Consider the following 21,203-nt stretch of genomic DNA (forward strand, 5'->3'; position numbering starts at 1 on the left):
TACAGTAAATTACATTCAATGCGACGTGCCGAAGCGCCACTCAGTGTCGGATTGGAGGCGATTTTAACCTGTAATTGAACATTTGCGATGACAGTGGTACAGTGTCGACTTTCAATGTGGGGTCATAATTTGGATCTCTATGTTTACAAAAATGTCCAACTAAATAAGTTGCATTACATGTCCGTCCAATTAGCTAAATTACTGTACTTTCAATCTGGAAACAATTCAAGAATTGGTGAAAATTGAATAATCAGGAAAGTCCCCAACTATCAATAAGCTCAGAACAACTTCCAAATTCACATACTCATCAGATCCTGGCAAACAAATGATGAAAAAATCAATTTGTGTTTTATTATTATTTTGTATATTATTTTAGAATGCATTGAACTGTATTTCCTAAACTCTTTTTTGGAAGGTTTAATGGCCCTGAAAAGCGCCTTGTTTTATGGAATGGTTCCAATTTAGAAAACTTAGTACTCGTGGTTTTGAAAAAAAAAACCATTTCGAACGCCCTCGATGCCGCCTTGTTCTGGATTTGCCACCAAAGCAGTTTGTATAAAGAACAAACTTTTTTCTTCTGCAACCTGCTGCCGTTTTGCGATTGCGTTTGCCACTCGCCACTCGCTGCAACTGCCTGTTGTCTTGATGTCCACCGAACCGAATGTGTTCTGTTCCGAATGCGGGTTTTCTTATCGTCGCGAGCAGCTTTGCCAGCTAACTCGATCACTTCGGCGGCCGAAACTATATAACACCGACTAGGTGGACTGGTGCACTGGTACTAACGCGCTCGGCTTAGCTACCCTTGCGGGGAACTTCAGACCAACGCGATTCGAGCGGGATTTTGCCTTTCCCTTCACTTTTCCTCCTTTTCCATGTCCAGACATGGTTGCTTGGGTTGGTTTGTTGATGTGTTGTGATGCGAACTGATGTGGTGTACGGTTTGAATGAGAATGATCGTTACGGAAGGAAGGAAGGTATTGTATTATAGAGACTTTAAACTTTTGCAGTTCATTCGTCTCTAGCCTTGAGAAAGGCCCTTTGAAAACTCTACTCTATTCTACTCCAGCGCTACCACCTCCGCCCTCTTGCCTTGAGAAAGGCACTCGATCCCTCGCCGTCCAGCCCGTCCAGCAACGATGTTGTCCAGTCGGTGTCCACACAAAGAATGGTCGTTACGGCAGCGGAGCGGGGATTTTTAAGCTGACTGGCTGGCTCGAGAATTACGCATGTGTGAGACTGCGACCAATGTTTCGTTCATTTTTTTCTTTTTCTTTTCTAATCGTGCTTCATTCTATTTCGCTGTTGCTCTGGTTGCCCGTTTTGGTCGGTACGATTTGAGGAGCACAAAATGGACCAATCAAAAATGGGCACATAGTGCATTTTGACAATGCTTGATATTTCACAATTATTCAATTATTTATCTCAAGAAAAATGAAATGTTATTCGTTATGATAGATGCGTAGATATATTTCCTATCAATTGATGCAAAAACCTTTGCGATCTATTGAGAAATGTTCGAGTTATAAGCGTTCCAAATCTTGCATTTTTTCCTACTTGTTCAGTGCCTAGATTTCCATTTCACCCCCTATATCTTCCGGTTAGACGTAGTCCTACGTCAAAAGTTAACAATTTGACGATTTAATTGGGTATGTTTTCTTTCGATTGCACTATCCACTCACTTCCTCCCCGACGCAACGAGCAATCTTTTTGTCTAGATTCGGGCGTTAGCTTATGTGATGTGAGTTAATGCATAAAATGAATTATTTTCCATTTACCGATAATTGGCATTAATTTTATATTATATTGTATGTTATCCAATCAATTTGTGCTCAATTCATGTTTTTATCGTGTAGGTCTTGTAAAATCGTGTTGTTCGGATATGGCACTGACTATACACGTCGTGTCGTGTAGTAGAAGTAACAATGTCTTTATTTTCTTCATTAGCACAACCGTTCGTTAGGGTAGAGGTGTCAAAAGGCGTATTTTATAAAAGGGATGTACAAAACATAATTTTAGGAAACGGTTAATAATAAAATATAGGACCGATACTACATCCCTCCTCTTCTTAAAACTAATTAACATTGTCAATTTTAAAGTCTTTTGAGTATGACGGATGCTTAACCATTCGCGTCGGACGAGACGCCACATTTGGGCCTGTATCAATTCCTGGAAGTGCCTATTGATCGGCTTTTCCTAATTCCGCATCTTCTTCATCAGTTAGTATACGTTCCAAATTTAACGACGTTTTTTCCCGTTCGCTGATCCGACTCCTCTTTGTCGTTGGAATCTGTAAAAAGATTTTTTAAGTGAACTACATTTCGATGAATGACCCTTCCACTCCCCGTTGATTTCAACGTTGTGTCTGAACCATTTCGAGTAATTACGAAGAACTCCTCAGGATCAAAAGTCGTTGAGAGCTTGTTTTCTTTTTGTATGCGCTTTGCAACTACTGTGTCGCCTTCTACTATTTCATTCTGCTTCGCTCTACGCCGGTTATCAGCTCCTTTCGTCTTCTGCAGATGATCCCGATCATAAATCTCCTCCAAAACATTCGACCCTTTCATGAAAAGACCGGGTAACTTATCTTTTAACTTCCTTCCAAACATCAAAATTGATGGCACGACACCTGTTGTAGAATGCGGAGTTGAGATATGCATAAGTACAAATGACCGTAGATCCCATTGCCAATCTGCGCCTATTGTTTCTTGACTGATTTTCAGCCTTTTTCCAATCGATCGGTTGATCCTCCCCACTTCCCCATTCGCCTGGGTCCAATAAGGTGTAGTCCTCTTGTGTTGAATGCCAAATTGCTTACAAAAGTTGTGAAGTTCACTGCTTATAAACTGGGGACCATTGTCGGTTTTAATAGACTCAGGCATTCCAAACCGGCAAAACGTTTCATGTAAAGCCTTAACAGTCAAATGTGCTGTAATTTGTTTCATTATAACCACTTCTGTGAAACGACTAAAGTAGTCAATGATCACAAGCAGATTATGACCGGACGGTATGGACCGACAAAATCGATTGCCAGATCAGCCCATGCTTGTGATGGTAATTTAGAACGAACCATCGGCTCCGGGGGATTTGGAATTGATACCAAAGTACAATCTTTGCACTTTTTGACATATAATTCGATTTGCTTATCCATCTGTGGCCACCACACCTTTTGACGAAGCCTTCACTTCATAGCCACCATTCCTGGGTGAGACTCGTGGGCAATTTCTAGCATTCGTGACTTAAGCTGTTCTGGGATGACCAATCTATCACCTCTCATCAAAAGATTTCGGACCCGATACAGTTCTGAGCAAAACGGTTTGAAATCCTTAGCAATATCAAAAAAAAAAGCCAAAAGCCTGTGTTTAAACTCTCTTGAACACTTTGGAGCACTGTATCTTCGACTTCTTCAACTGATACGGCACTAGGAAAACCATTTAAAGCCATTTGCAAAATGTAACCTTCGTCCGCTGACTTGTATGATATTGAATTGGTAACTGATAACCTAGAGAGAGCATCGACCAAATTGTTTGCACCCGGTCTATATACCACATCAAAATTATAGGTCTATAGACACAACACCCAGCGTTCTATTCTGGCACATGGCTTAGATCGATCCTTAAACAGAAACTGAAGAGGCTTACAATCAGTAATCAGTTTGAACTTCCTCCCCAGTAGATACAGATGAAATCTATCGATGGCCTACACCAGCGACAATGCTTCCCTCTCTGTCTGGAAATATTTTCTCTCGATCTAAACGAGAAAGAAGAGCTTTTAATCTACGGTCATGTTGCTCTGAACTTCGTCCCCGGACCATAATATCGTCTAGGTAAACGACCACACCGTCTAACCGTGCAACAACTGACTCCATCACTTTTTGAAAGAGTTCTGGAGCGCAGCTAATACCGAACATTAGCCTTAAAATAAGCATAAAATATAATAAAACTCTCAAAAACATACGGAAGGATAAATTTCATTTATTCGATTGAAATTCCTCAGCACTCATGTCATGTCTGAACAGTCCTTGCTTTGCAATGAAAGTTGTGATCTCCCTTGATCGTTCAGAGATTTCCACCTGATGATAAGCTTCTCTGATGTCTAACTTTGAGAATCGAACAGCCCCGTTGAATCCTCCAAAAAGCTCTTGAATTATTGGTAGTGGATGAGTTTCCCTAATGACAGCCTGATTCACCCTGCGCATGTCTACACAAAAACGTATGTCGCCGTTATCTTTCACAACAGGTACAATAGGAGAAACCCATGCTGATGGTTGCTGCACCCGCTCGATAATGTCTTGGCTTTGTAGATATTTAAGCTTTTCCGCAATCTTGTCTTCCAATGCGAAAGGTGCCCGACGATATGACTGTTGTGCTGGCTTGACACCAGAATTCACCGGTATCTCCACGAGAATTCCTTTAATTTTTGGAAATGCTATTGGGATTTCTTTGACGGATCCAACGTCGTAGCCGATCTTCAACACTTTAAGCCTTTTTGCCGTCTCATCTCCCAATAAACTTTGCATTCCGGATTGGGCTACATAGAATATAGCTTCGACCTTGTTCTCAGCCGCTTCGATTTCAGCACTAAACATTCCCACCATGTTTATAGGAATGGTTGAGCCATAAGCCTTGAATGACCTGTCGACCTTCGGATTGAAAGTGACTTTGGCGCCGTTTTGCTGTAGCATTTTCCAGGTTTTCAAATCAATTATATTCGCTGAGGCACCTGAATCAATCGTCATTACGGTCTCAACACCTCCGACTTTGAAACGAAACACATTTCCACCCATTATGAAGCAAATGTCTTGATCTTCGTTATTCTCGTACCTCTTGTCATCGGAGTCAACCACCGTCTTGATACGTTTTGACGGTGCACGGTTCTGTACGGTATCATCGTTGGACCTCTTTGTACACCATTTGGCAAAGTGGCCAACCGTTTTACATTTGAGACACTGTTGATCTCGGGCAATGCAAGACGAATTGCCTTTTAAATGCCCACGTCGTCCGCATCCGAAGCAGATCCTGTTGTCATTGTCTGTTTGACGTCCTCCAGGTGGTACAGTAAAAGAGTGATTAACGGGGCCAGACCAGTTTCTTTTGGTATCAGGTCTGTAATGCGACTGGCCTCGAAAGTTTTGGCGGTAAACATTCCTTTGGGACTGGAACGAGTGGTTTCCGAAAGTCTGGAATGCAGCCTTTGTTGGTTGAGATTTTTGTAGATTAACCTTGTTCACGGTAACCGATGATTTATCCTCACTCTCTTTTTGGACCATTTCCTTGCATTGCTGTTCTACATCCTAAATCGTTTTCCCAATAGCAACTACTTCTTCTAGAGCCCGATCCTTTTCCAGAATCTTCTTGCGAAGAGCCGAAGAAACACATTTCTCCGCGATCTGATCAATAATCATACTCTCCTGCAGTGCCCTCTTGGTAAAAATCGCACCGACTAGCTTGCACACGTAATTTCATCACGAAATCGCCGAAGCGTTCTCCCGGAAGCTGGGAAATTTGACGGAAAACATGTCTTTCATAAGTTCGTCGTCTGCATGGTTGAAAATGCGAATCAAGTTGTTGAACACTCACGTCATAAAATGGTGGATCAGGAGAAACGTGAGGCACGTCATGAACTCCCGGTAGGTTGTCGAAAATATCCTGCAGATCAGGACCTCCCAAATGAAGAATCTGATTCCTCTTCTCACGCTGACCTGTGATTCCACTGGCGGCCAAGTAATACTCCAAACTACGCTTCCATTTTCTCCATTCTGACGCTAGTTGCGACTGGTCTACTTTAGCATAAAACTGTTTTACTGGCCTGTACGACTCCATCATCTGAGAAAAAAATTTTATATGTAGAAACATAGCATAGGAGCATAGAAACCCAACATCCTTCTTGTCTTCGATAGTGCATTATTTATTGTATCACTAATATTTTTTTTAAAAGAGAAAGTCCATACATCCGACATGTAATAGAATTTGTCTCACGTACCAACCACATGCTATCATCAATCGAGATCCTACCAACATTCACACCAACTTTTTTTTTTAATGCAACATAATTTCATATTCAATTTTATGCAATCTCTTCAGTGTCTAATCAGAAATTAAATGAAAATTTATCCCATAATCATGCTGAGAACAGGTTCACACAATTTGCGTTTTACTCCCAATATCATGCTTACTTCCAAACGGTTAACTTTTTTCTATAGGTGAATCCGGATCGCGGCCCATTTCACCGTTATTATTTTTTCATAAAACTGAGAATCCAGTGCTCGACCTTTGACTCAGATGCAGTTTACTCATTCAGGGTTTTACTCATACTATCAAAATAAACGATTATCGAATCTCACTTCATTCTATAAAGATGAATCCGGAACACGACCCATTTCATCATAAATATCCCATGAGAATCCAGCTCTCGGCTCTTGACTCAGGTTCACACAATTCGCGATTCATTTTTAGTGTCAGGATTTCATTTGAAAACAGTTTGACATAAATTGTTGTTCATCATAGGTGAATCCGGAACGCGGCCCATTTCACCGTTACTTTTTTTTAATTCAGAACAAAATTTTTAATTCACACTTATTTCATTTTTCTGAAAACATAATTTGATTAATTTGAAAATTGCTGAATGTTTGCTTGCTAATGGTAAGATCATGTTAAAATCAAAGCATATCTTTGCAGAGCTTCGTATCACGACACTCCAGAAATATTTTCGTCGCAATTATTTCCTTTTAAATGATTCCTGATTTAACTTTTACTAAGAATCCGGCCTACAGCCCCTGACTCAGTTAAGATACCCATTTTCTTGAATTGAAATCACTGGCATCACTGTACCGATTGACATAATCAATAATATTGGAACAATGTTTATATAGACTCACCGAATCGTTGATGCCGTTCCCATTTCCGACATTTTACTTACGTTAGTGGGCCGTCCCTTGGATAACAAAACTATGGATGGGTTATACCTATGATATAACCGCAAGGTTGACGTAGGACTGCCGTTGGTGATCATTTGTGTTTTTTTCAATTAGCAATAATCGCACTCCGAATGTTCCTCATTGGATAAACTATTGATTAAACTAGTGAATGAATGAAACAATTTACTAATTGAATTGCAAACAAATCCCTATTTAGGTCAATTCATGCATTATAGTAGTGGTTATCGCCGCAAATAGTTATCAACATTTTGCCTTATCATCTAACGGTATGCGTAAAAGTTCAGTGAGTTGGCGACATGAAGAGCCATGCAGTTCTGAATAACCGAGCCAAAGCGTTGCATTGCTACCCGCTTTTGTAGACCGTGTTGGCAAAACGCATTCCGGAGTGTAAAAATGCATGGGGGTATAAAAAGTACTGCCGAGATCTAGAATGCTGATTTTCCCAACTTATTGGTCTCGGAATCTGTGTTGGAAAAACTGTGTTTATGTACTCGCAGCTTGCATCTCATTTGCAATGCCAATTTCCCCAGGCTTCATGGTTCTGAAGTCTGTGTTAGGAGGGAAACATTCCGATTTGCAAAAACGCAAACGTGTACAAAAGTACCCGATGCTTGTATCCATTTTGCAATGCCGATTTCCCCAGGCTTCATGGCTTTGAAGTATGTGTTAGGGAAACATTACGATTTGCAAAAACGCAAACGAATACAAAAGTACCCGCTGCTTGCATCTATTTTGCCATGCCGGTTTCCCTTGGCTCCATGGTTTTGAAGTCTATATTAGGGAAACATTCCGATTTGTAAAAGCGCAAACGAATACAAAAGTACTCGCTGCTTACATCTATTTTGCAATGGCAGTTTCTCCAGACTCCATAGTTTTGAAGTCTGTGTTAGGGAAATATTCCGATTTGCAAAAGCGCAAACGAATACAAAAGTACCCGCTGCTAATATCCATTTTGCAATGCCGATTTCCCCAGGCTCCATGGTTTTGAAGTCTGTGTTAGGGAAACATCCATTCATTCCTGCGATGGTACCTCAATCGCTGTTTAATTATAACTGAGTGGATTTCCGAACGGTGCTCGCTTATATACCGATTGGTGATTTCAATAGCCTGTTTTGAAAGCAATTTTAAGGCTATTGAAACAAGTTTTTGGGTCAAAAAGTAACATGTATATAACGCGTAGACATTTTATCTTTCGAATGAAGTGTTTATCATACCATTTCGTTCAGTTGTTTAGGAGCCATTAACGCTCAAAATATCGGTCTCCGGCGTAACGCTTTCGTTTTCGAAACTTTGATTTTACACCCCGGTATAGAAATGAAAGACGTAGTCCTACGTCAATATCAGGGGGATGCCCATTTCTCCTATGTGCTATTCCTGTTGCTTCATTTTTATAGCTAATCATTTTATTGGGAAATCACACAAAATGATAATCATAAAACAGTATGTATTATACTCTACCCCTGCTTAGATTTCACGATCACTCTATTATGGAATCACACATGCCTTATTTTTATTTATTTGAAAACAAACACACAACCGTCTTATTTCTTGTCATCAATATTTGCTTTCCGTTCGTTTCATTGTTTCGGTTCAATGTCATTCCATTACTAATACTATCACACTTCTCGAACCGGTTCGCCACGGCCATTAAATGGTCGACTTCAACCGCATGATCATACCGTAAGCGAGGATTGGAACTCCCTTCACTAATCAATCCAATACATGCCAACAGGTGCTTATATAGACTTGTTTCGTCTTCACTACTACATAGCTCTACCACATAACTACTTCCGCTCTCTTTTATGATAATTACCACTACTACTTATCATTTTTCTGCAAGTATAAGCGGCCATTATATAATTTCCCCTCAAAATTCAAGCATTTTTTAACGGTTGTTAACACTTTTAATTATGCGACATTTGTAAACGACACCAATCATTTCGCATGGTTTTCACTCTTCCACCAGCCGCCTCATACTCCATCTTTTTTTTTTATAATGCACTTTCGAAGACATTACATTTTACCCTACTATACTTACTGCACCAGAACAAATAAAAATTAAATCTCGCCGAGAACTCTCAAAATCAGATTACGCAATATCACCAGAATTAATCACGCTCCGTATAAATTTTCCTTCGCTCGCCACTGTAAAATCGTGTTGTTCGGATATGGCACTGACTATACACGTCGTGTCTCATCGGTAGTAGAAGTACAATGTCTTTATTTTCTTCATTAGCACAACCGTTCGTTAGGGTAGAAGTGTCAAAAGGCGTATTTTATAATAGGGATGTACAAAACATAATTTATAGGAAACGGTTAATAATAAAATATAGGACCGATACTACAGGACTCACTACTAACAATTTGTGTAACTGTGGTCCAGGATATATCGAGTTTTGCATTTTTACATAACCAAACAATTATGTAAAAATGCAAAAAATGAATTTAAATGGCTGCTGATTTAGAAGATCGAAAGGGTATACTCACGTAAATCAGATTATGATAGCTTGAGTAGTCGCGATCTTACAGGGCTATAAAGTTATTACAAACAATGTTCCGGACAACGTGGTAACGAAGGAGATAATGCTATTTTTATCTACAATATATTTTGACGTAGGACTACGTCTTTCATTTCTATACCGGGGTGTAAAATCAAAGTTTCGAAACCGAAAGCGTTACGCCGGAGACCGAGATTTTGAGCGTTAATAGCTCCTGAACAACTGAACGAAATGGTATGATAAACACTTCATTCGAAAGATAAAATGTCTACGCGTTATATACATGTTACTTTTTGATCCAAAAACTTGTTTCAATAGCCTTAAAATTGTTCTCGAAACAGGCTATTGAAATCACCAATCGGTATATAAGCGAGCGCCGTTCGGAAATCCACTCAGTTCTAATTGAACAGCGATTGGAGCATGTTGTCGCTGTTGTGGTGAAGCTCTTCGTTTATCATGAAAGCGCGGATGAATGGTGCCACCAAGAGCCTGTTTGTGCATCTTAGGCCAGAAGGGAATCCATCAGGAGGAGAGTGATGCCACAAACGGTTCCCCGGGAAGACATCGCTACACACACACATACACGCGCGGAATTCTTTTCGTTTGGCTTTCCATTCAGCATCGAGAAAGTTCCGGAAAGATTTAATCATTTGAAAACAAACACACAACCGTCTTATTTCTTGTCATCAATATTTGCTTTCCGTTCGTTTCATTGTTTCGGTTCAATGTCATTCCATTACTAATACTATCACACTTCTCGAACCGGTTCGCCACGGCCATTAAATGGTCGACTTCAACCGCATGATCATACCGTAAGCGAGGATTGGAACTCCCTTCACTAATCAATCCAATACATGCCAACAGGTGCTTATATAGACTTGTTTCGTCTTCACTACTACATAGCTCTACCACATAACTACTTCCGCTCTCTTTTATGATAATTACCACTACTACTTATCATTTTTCTGCAAGTATAAGCGGCCATTATATAATTTCCCCTCAAAATTCAGGCATTTTTTAACGGTTGTTAACACTTTTAAATATGCGACATTTGTAAACGACACCAATCATTTCGCATGGTTTTCACTCTTCCACCAGCCGCCTCATACTCCATCTTTTTTTTTATAATGCACTTTCGAAGACATTACATTTTACCCTACTATACTTACTGCACCAGAACAAATAAAAATTAAATCTCGCCGAGAACTCTCAAAATCAAATTACGCAATATCACCAGAATTAATCACGCTCCGTATAAATTTTCCTTCGCTCGCCACTGTAAAATCGTGTTGTTCGGATATGGCACTGACTATACACGTCGTGTCTCATCGGTAGTAGAAGTACAATGTCTTTATTTTCTTCATTAGCACAACCGTTCGTTAGGGTAGAAGTGTCAAAAGGCGTATTTTATAATAGGGATGTACAAAACATAATTTATAGGAAACGGTTAATAATAAAATATAGGACCGATACTACAGGACTCACTACTAACAATTTGTGTAACTGTGGTCCAGGATATATCGAGTTTTGCATTTTTACATAACCAAACAATTATGTAAAAATGCAAAAAATGAATTTAAATGGCTGCTGATTTAGAAGATCGAAAGGGTATACTCACGTAAATCAGATTATGATAGCTTGAGTAGTCGCGATCTTACAGGGCTATAAAGTTATTACAAACAATGTTCCGGACAACGTGGTAACGAAGGAGATAATGCTATTTTTATCTACAATATATTTTGACGTAGGACTACGTCTTTCATTTCTATACCGGGGTGTAAAATCAAAGTTTCGAAACCGAAAGCGTTACGCCGGAGACCGAGATTTTGAGCGTTAATAGCTCCTGAACAACTGAACGAAATGGTATGATAAACACTTCATTCGAAAGATAAAATGTCTACGCGTTATATACATGTTACTTTTTGATCCAAAAACTTGTTTCAATAGCCTTAAAATTGTTCTCGAAACAGGCTATTGAAATCACCAATCGGTATATAAGCGAGCGCCGTTCGGAAATCCACTCAGTTCTAATTGAACAGCGATTGGAGCATGTTGTCGCTGTTGTGGTGAAGCTCTTCGTTTATCATGAAAGCGCGGATGAATGGTGCCACCAAGAGCCTGTTTGTGCATCTTAGGCCAGAAGGGAATCCATCAGGAGGAGAGTGATGCCACAAACGGTTCCCCGGGAAGACATCGCTACACACACACATACACGCGCGGAATTCTTTCCGTTTGGCTTTCCATTCAGCATCGAGAAAGTTCCGGAAAGATTTAATCATTTCTGGAAAATAATCTGCCAGTTCCTCTGGGAATTTAAAAATACATTCATGTAACATGCGATCAAACACATTTGATTTTGTAATTTTTCAACCAAGTGTAATTAGCAGGAAAGCTTCTGAAGATTATTCTTCCCCATCCGTAGGATATTTCCGTATCCAATATTGTATGCGCACGCAATCGATTATTGCTCAGTCGCCGAAAGTTTCGAGCTCAGAGAGTTCATTCCCCTCTAGTTTACCTTCCAAATTGCCATCGTAAACCACACCTTCTCTCGATTCAATCACACAAAAAAGGTAAAGTGACCAGATGGTCAGAGGTCTAGCGCGGGACACAAAACACAAAACTTTATGTATATACGTTATGTGAACATAAACCATAGTTTAGCAAATCTAAACTGATCAGTATTATTTCTTTCTGAGTATCGGCACTCAGTTGTGATTTTTCGGTGGTTTAGATTTTGTTTACGCCCGAAAATCACTCGCTCAATCAGAGCATTTACGCCTGGCAAGCACGATTCAAATTCTACAATTTTCTTCGAAAATTTCAATTCATTTTTCATCGGTTTTAGTGTTAACGTATGCATTCAAAAAAATGGACTAATTTCGAATGGCGATGAAAGATAATTTATAGGAACAAATTTTCTTTAAATCTTACGTTTATTAAGTCTACAACAAAAATGATTCAAGGCTGTTGATTCGCAGCAGTAGCACTGTCAAGCAACTTGATGATTTTTCCATACTCCACAGCGAAGGAGTTGGATATTCTGAGGTACTTTGTGTCCGCCAGATAAAGGCAATCTGGTATTTACAATATCATCTCTTCGCCGCTCCTTAAGCCGGGAGATCGAAGCAACCGGTCAAACGGTGGAGAAGAATCTGGCCAAAATGGACATTTTTATACGGAAGCGTCAGACGAGACCGGCCGTATCTGAGCAGCAGGCAATCACCCAGAAGGAGTAGCTTGAGGTGCTGGTGAAAAACTTCTTTTCGTACTCATAATGAAAGACGAGACGTGGCAGGGGACCGGGTACTTTACGTTCCCTAGGTAAGCGATGACGTCGAATATTTCATTCACATCAAGTTCTCGAAGAAGGTTCTTCTCTGACAGACGTGAAGGGAATGTCCAAGCCGCTCTTCTTCCGAGTCACATGGTGAACGGGGAAATATAGAGTACGAAGTGCTTGCCGGAGTTGGGAAGATGATGTGGTCTTTATGCCGAACCTGGGATCAGCCCATTATGCCAAAAGATCACTGGAGGATGGATCGGCTGGAGATAAACATTGTCGCGAAGACCACCAACCTTCCCAACATTCCCCAGCTGCGCCCGATTGAAAACTTTTGGGCGATTGTCCAAAATAGAGAAACAAACGACCACCAAAGCCACGAAAAGGAAAAATATCACGCCGATATACATCTTTTCATCGGTTATGGTTCAGGTTCCGGCCAACTTCCGTAAGACCGTCCAGCGCTTCATTTACGATACTTCATCAAACAACTCTGCCTCTTCCTGTCGAGTATACACTGGTTCTTCCGGCTTATTTAAAACGTTAAGCCCTGACCGAGCTAGAGGACCAAAAATAAACTTTTCGTCTGACTCACGTTGGTTCATCCATTTAAGAAAATCAACATGATCAAATTGTGATATTGAAATATATTGATATCGCGGGACATTTTCGTTTCTTTTGCCAAATGTTTAACAGTTTAACAAAAAGCATACTTAAGCGATATTCTGGGTGTGAGACGCATTCATTTTCCGTGAGGACATCGACAAGACAACATCGTTGCCTAACGTGCTGGAGGAGGTGGACGGCGAAGGATCGACACATACACGCGCAGAATTCATTCCGTTTGGATGCCACTCAGCATCGAGAAAGTTCCGGAAAGATCTAATCATTGATGGAAAATAATCTGCCAGTTCCTCTGGGAATTTAAAAATACATTCATATGAAAGAGTTTATTTTAATGTTTTCTATCCATGTAACACTGTGACCAAATATTTTTCAATCAAGTGCTATTAACAGGTGGTTATCGAGTTAGTATTAACCACTGGTGGGCTTCCAGTATCGAGGAAAATGTGGAAATATCTAATCGTTGCTGGAAAATAATCTGCCAGTTCCCCTTGGAATTGAAAATTACATTCAAGCGAAAGAGTTTATTTTAATGTTTTCTATCCATAAAATATCCATATAATACATTTGGTTTTGTGATTTGTCAATCAAGTGCAGTTAGCAGGAAAGCTTCTGAAGATTATTCTTCAGAACAAGGTTTTTCGTATCATATATTGGATGCATAAAACCTTGTACCTCCAACGTAACGCTCTCGTTTTCGAAGTCCCCCAAATATTCATTTATTCATTCATTCAGAATGGATTTTGATTCAACTTCAAACAAATGATCTCTAAATCAATGATAGTCCTACGTCACCCTTGCGGTTATACCATAGATATAACCCACTTCCTGTTTTTGTAGTCATAGATGGATTTAACTCAGGCTTATATTTATGTAGGTCTTAACTATTTAGACTTGTGTTTAAAAATGATACATGATGACTCTTTGTCTTCTTCTACATGATTGAATAAACAGAAGAAAAGGGTAGTAATGGTTTTAGTGGTATTTTTGTGTACATTTTTGAACAGAATGCGGTACCGAATTCTACCACGTTATGTCATCTAACCCGTTTAAAGGATACAAGTACATACAGGAAACGGGTATTCCAGGGTATCCATTTGATGTATCAAAAGAAAAAAAATACATATTTTGAACAATGAAAAACTCAATTCAAATGCAATTACTACACACAATCACAGTCCTATGTCAAGATCCCGTCCGTACCCCTAGGCTCAGACCCATAAACTTTTTTATGGCAGAGCACTTTTTATAATAGCGTTTTTGTTCAGTTTCAACCCCAGTGCCGCACTAACTGCTGTCAATACGTTTTTTTATTCACTCAGTTTCGCACTCAGCGTCGCACTAGTTCACCCCGAAAGCTGTTAGTTTCGCACTGAGATGTTTCACGGGCTGGCACTCGGGTTCACCAATACAACTATACTGAACTGTGAAGTTCCGAGTATTGTTTTGGAAAATCTAAAAATAAAGACTATGACAATGGAAAATCTGCTGCTCTTGCTTTTGTATTATTGGAATCGTAATCCAATTCGGATTCTGATTTTGAAGAGTATATTCGTGTAGACGGCATTAAGCTCCGTGTGCTTTCATTGGGAGGCGAAAATTATTATGGATATTCAGGAGGAATAAACATGCTCTAAAAATCAAAATTATGAATGAAAATTTGCTTTAACGTATCGAATATTTATTTTATGTGATGAAATAAGAGTGTTTTTTTCCGATATCGCAGAAACATTGAACGAAAACTGTGTCTAACGATGATTTTATATTATAAAAGTAAATATTTGTAGAACAAACAGGAAATGCATCGACAAATGGTTAAGTGAGTGTCTGGACTACATGTGTTAGGTAATCAAACAATATGAAGTAAAAATTTTCATTCAATCTTTTATATTTTTACACTGCACTTGGCCCTTCTGATCTGATAGAGAATAATTTACCTCCTAAGCACTAATATCGCCACCAGACGTCGACACTGTACATTTGTCGTCGCAAATATAAACAAGTCAGACTATATAACGCACACCAACAAACCACCGCATTCATGAAACTGAAAACTTTTTTTTTATTACAGAGTCAGTGTGGCACTGACTCAGTTTTAAAAACGAATTCGCTATAACAAAAATATTTGACTGAGCACCTCCATTTTTTAGTCAATAAATCAAATCCTAAAACAATCCTCAGTAACCTTTATGCCAAGTATAATGAACTCCGTATAGTAACTAATATCATACACACTCGATAAAAAAATAGAGAGGCAAGGTTCAACATCGAGATTTTTATTGTGATTTTAGAAAGGCTGCAGCTTCGAGCCGAATGAGTAAGCTGATTGTGTGAGTGCCCTCGTTCCTTGAAACCCTAATATCCTCAAACTCATGAAAACGAAAATCACAAACCGGGCATTTCACGAATACATCTACTATGTTCAACTCCCAGCACAATTCATCAATCGATCGATAAGAAGACGACTGAACGTATCAATTTGAATTTTTCTCAGGGGTTTGGAGAGGCTATGCTAAAACTTTACCTACTGACAATAATTTATGCAATACATACAAAAATGCTTTCGAATCCGGACGACTTTTTAATCCGGACACTTTTTCATTATAATCAATATAATACCAAAACCATAACACCTATTGCATGTTTTACACTGTGTTTTCACTGTCAAGCAAAAATGGCAAAAATCAATACAAATATTTGTGTGTCACAAATCCATGTCCGGAATGAAAGCACACTTAGGGTGCTCATACACTGTTTGACCGAAGCCAAATATTTGACTCTTTTTGACAGATAAAATTTGGTCAACGTGTACTGATCAAATATATTCTACACAAAATACGACAAGCAAATATTCAATTATTGGATGCCTAAAATATTTTTTCAATCTGTTCTTCGAACCTGTCGGTACATGGTTAGGTTACCTTGGATATTTCAGTTGATTTTTGTCCATGTTCGGTGTTTGATATTGTTTACTACTGTTTAAAATTGAAGAGTGGCAAACAAAATAGTGTTTGTACAAATATCAAATCAAACCTTATCTGTCAAAAAATATCAAATATTTGACCTCCGGGCAAACAGTGTACGGCCACCTTCAGAAGCAAGGCGCCTCTACACTGAGAAGAATAATTAGTATATATTACAAATTCTTTAGTAATTAATACCAATTCGTTAGTCATTTTCTACCGTACTAATAATTCGTATATTTTACGCGAGTAAATTAGTAAATACAAGTGTCAAAACATGTACCAGAATATCGCGCCAACTTCGATCCTTCTTTCGGGATTTCGTGCCAACGCCCAATTTATTGATATCGGGTTGCATTCGTTTATTATATAATACAATAATGACGATATAGAGGTTATATTTTGTTCATTTATTTACATCGAATAAAATTCCAACATAAAAAACTGAACACTTAAGCACTTGTATGGGCACATGTTAACGCTTGCACAACTTGCAAACGGGTATACTTCCACGCTCGGAGCATTTTGCTGCTGGATGATTGGCATGTTAGTAATGGATATCTGCGTTAGTATTAGTACATATTCGGTGTGGCCCTTCATTTCCTTTCGGCGAAAATAGCTTCGCGACCGAGAAGAAATATAAATGTATTATATTTTATTTAAAATAAACTGCTTACCTCCGAATTGTATTACTTTCATGAGGGAAATGGCGACTGCAAGCTTTGCTCTACACAGTTGCTCAGATATGACAACACTCTAACTACCGCTATCAAGTAAAATGTACTAATCTCTCGTAAGAATGTATATTACATCTGACATTTGCTTTACGAAATTTTGGTAAAATGTACTAATAATGTGTGCATTCTACCAATGTATCGACTACTAATGATTTGGTAGCTCCAGTTACGAAAGATTTCTTCTAGTGTATATATATCAGGTGAAACAATCATATGAAATGCACTTTCAGCCATATTGAAATTGCTGTCGGTATTGTTTACAAACAGCATCAGAACGCTGTCGGCGGCTCTCTACAAACTGCTACGACGCTTATTCGACCGATGCCTACTATGTTCGGCTTTCGTTAATTTATTTGAAAAAGAAGGGAAGATTTTGTAGAATTTCATTCTCATGTACACTACTTTCCCATGTAAAGATGTAAAAATAGCGTATCCTAGCAATAACAAAACAAACAACCCCCGCTCCACAAACCGTAATCCCCTTCTTATTGAAGTGATGATGTTGCTTCACCTGTTATGCATTGATATAAGCGCCTTGCTTAGAAGATCGCTCCAAACCCGGACGGCGGACCAAAGTAAGCGATATATTAAAGGACTTGCATAAGAGTGTCCATCGCTGGTGGGCCATTCATATGCGTATTTTAAATTCGACATGCAGGTCGTTAATAAAGGCAATAGTTTTACTGTAGGTTCAATCGAATCGAACGATAGTGAAGATGATCCAAGAATGAAAAAACGATGAATCAGAAATGATTATCTGTAAATTATCGCGAAATTGTGGTAATTTTTTAAACGCTGTCTAGACGGTAACGGAAAGGTTAATATTTAAAAAAATTATGTTAATGTTAATTATGTTAATGTTCTGCATAACGCACTTAAAGTTTTTCATCAGATATGCGAAAAGTACTAAAGTTTAACTTTTTTATGTGTAAGTTATCGCGATTGACATGGTAATTTTTTCCCTTCGAGACGATAATATTCGGCTACTCGTTCAGTCTGATCGGATGGTTTTTACAAGAACGTGTATTTTTAGTGAAATCGTGAGAAATAACTGGGATTTTCAACAGCATCGAAATCGTAATGTAAGAGTTGTGCATGAAGAATTGTGTTCACCGTTTCAAACGCCATCTCGAAAAAAGGGGTGGTCACATCGAAAATATCCCTTAAATAAGCTTTATTTTCGTTTCTTTAAAACAAAATCGGTTCACTTTTGTAGAAGTTATTGAAATCTGTTACGTGAGCGTTTAATCTGAAAGACCCTGTAACTGAGTCACTGAGAAATATTTGCAACGCTTTATATTTCCTGAAAACTGATTTTGGTTTTTTTTGCATAAGATCTAAAACTTTGTCGAATACACTGTATCGCTTTCTAGATATTAAACAATACGAGAATTAGTTGTAATTTTTTCAAAGAAAATATGAAAAAGTTGTTATTAGAACAACTTTTTACCTGTAAAAGTGCTCATCTTCCGATATATGGGTGATTTGCTGGAAATTGTAGGGGTTAGTCATATAGTTTTTTTTGTTCCATTTGCTTTATTACTTCTCGAGTTATGCAGAAGTTTGGCTTTCATTTGTATGGCAGCCTTTTCTCCTTAGAGAAAAAGAAGAGTGTCGAGCCACCATAGAAACATTTATTAAACCCTACAATCTATATATGCCAAATTTGGGTCCATTTGCTTGATCAGTTTTCAAGTTATGCAACCCTCCCCCTTAGAGGGTGAGGAGGAGTGTTGAACCAACACAGAAACATTTATTGCCCCTTAAAACTTCCATATGCCAAATTTGGTTCCATTTGCTTGATTATTTCTCGAGTTATGCATAAATTTGTATTTCATTTGTATGGCAGCCCCCTCTTGAAAAGGAGGAAGGAGTGCCGAACCACCATAGAAACATTTTGTGCCCCCTGAAACCTCCACATGCCAAATTTGGCTCTGTTTGATTTATTAGTTCCCAAGTTATGCAAATTGTGGAGTGGAGATTTAAGGCGACAAGAAATGTTTCTATGGTGATTTGACACTCCATACTGCTATACAAATGAAACACAAACTCGACACAACTCGAGAACTAATCAAGCAAATTGAACCTAACTTGGCATGTGGAGGTTTTAGGGGACAATAAACATAAATTGTGTCTGAAAATAATTTGATATTATTATGAGGAGTTTTGGTAGAAGTACCACGAAATTGATAGTAAAAGGAAATAGTGAAGGTTCGATCAGAAGATCAATCAATGAACAGTTCTGCGATTGGACTCATGAACGTTAGCTTAGTACGAAAACGTGAATATTTGAAGGTATTGATAACAAAAAATCCACTTTTCGGCGAGACGAAGTTTGCCCGTCAGCTAGTCAGACAAGAAATAATCAAATAATACTCTAATACCATGGTGAAAGGTAAATGAACCATGAAAAAAATTATGGAATCTATCGTTCACGTTTTTGAATCGTCTTATGTATCAATATAATTGTCTTTCAGATTGTAAGCTTAAGGTGAAGGTGGAAGCTAGCCACAAATGGCTGCCACAATGGCGCTCATTTCTTTCATCTCCCTCCCTCACCCCTCGCCCGAAAATCAATAATTTTGCGAAACAGTGTGAAGAAAATGATCGTTTTCGCACACTTCCCATCCCAAGTAATATCATCTCTTCTCTTGAATGGCTTAAACGTTCCCTGTGGAACTTTTGCCGTCTCAACCTGTGAATTAATTAGCGTCATTTATTAATACTTAGTTCAGATTTCTTAAGCCAAATAACACGCCTTTAATGTATTCTGAGGGGCATCAAAGCAAGCTCTAGAATACGCGTGACCGCAATGCAAGTCGAAGGAAATTTCTTTGACGAAGAATCCTCCGGCCAGAACGGGTATCGAACCCGAACACCCGGCATGATAATGTGAGACGCTAACCACTCGGCCACGGGTGCAATTAATCAAGTAATATCAAACAAACTCTAATCGATTACTCACATAATATTAAATTTTCATATGTACAGTGAAAAACGTCGAAAAACTCGAGCTAGTGCTCTGAAAGTTAAATTTTCATTTTTCTTCTTCTTCTTCTTCTTTTTGGCTTTAAGAGGGTTTAAACTTTTCAGTTCTTTTCATTTTTCAATTTTCGGCAATGGTTTTGTTTGTATTGGTGAAAGCATCGTTATTTTTCGACACTGATGCCAGACAACATCATGGAAACAGCAATAAAACCACTCAATAAATATTATTTCTGAGTCATAGCGTTTCATGCCATGAAAATCAATAGAATAAAATTGTGTTGATATCAATACAATTATTATTTTTACGTTTAATGGGTCTATAATGTAAGTTTTGGCAACTTTAACATTGGGTAAGAAAATTCTCGGGGGCTCGGAACACTGCCACGGCTGCCTATGCTTTCAAAAACAGTAAACGGAGAAGTATTACATTCAATCAAAATGCCTTGTCAAACGAAGAGAAGGGTTAAGGCTCTCCAACGTGAATATGTGACAATACGAACAACGAAGGAAAATATTAAGGAATTATCAACATGAAGTTACTATGCGGAAAAACTTGTTAATACCAAAAGAGCCCCAATTCGCATGTGTTATAAATTTGTTACGCTCGCGTATAATCAGAATTTCACTTCATATGCAAATGCACCTTCTATATGTATTTATATTTGCAATTGTCCATCGGAACATATCGTTTATACATTTTACTTTAGTATTGAATTGTTATGATTTTTCAAATGTATTCAAAGACTCGTGTCAATGAAGCGTCACACAGTCTGTTAAGTGAATTGATCTATTTACGTGTGCTTTGCTCTTCTCTTACAAACACTATTACCCCATTTTTACATGTGATTTTACCTATACTACTACAATGGCTTCCTTCCATCTTCACCTTAACGGATTTAAATACCTAATTCTATAAAGTTCTTCGAATGACTCCTTGAAATGTTATGCGTTACGTGATCCAAATGAATCTATACTGTTTTCATTTGGATCGATGAGTGTTAAACTTATTCATTACTTTTAGAAATATAAAAACAGAGAAATTATTAAACATAGGAATATCTTCTAAAAACAATGGGTAATAATAATTAGTAAATTTTACATTCGGGTACAAATATAATCGATTAATCATAGTTTTGTGTACTGACACACATTTTCTTTTATTTAAAATTATGCTAC

The 21,203-nt window shown here is 38.4% G+C and overlaps 1 protein-coding gene across 8 annotated transcripts in view; it reads right to left on the reverse strand.

The window, feature by feature from the left end:
• Nucleotides 1–21,203, reverse strand: part of LOC129779193 (mucin-2-like) — a 64,932-nt gene that overhangs the window by 10,259 nt on the left and 33,470 nt on the right. The window contains exon 1 of one of the 8 annotated variants that reach the window (XM_055786503.1): nt 15,893–15,995. The exons of the other annotated variants lie outside the window; for them this stretch is intronic. The gene's annotated coding sequence lies outside the window, so the exon portion shown is untranslated. Of the gene's footprint in view, nt 1–15,892; nt 15,996–21,203 lie in introns of those variants that run through there. 8 annotated transcript variants of the gene reach the window in all.

The sequence above is a fragment of the Toxorhynchites rutilus genome, chromosome 3 (assembly GCF_029784135.1).
Source record: "Toxorhynchites rutilus septentrionalis strain SRP chromosome 3, ASM2978413v1, whole genome shotgun sequence".
In the NCBI taxonomy this organism is placed as follows: domain Eukaryota; kingdom Metazoa; phylum Arthropoda; class Insecta; order Diptera; family Culicidae; genus Toxorhynchites; species Toxorhynchites rutilus.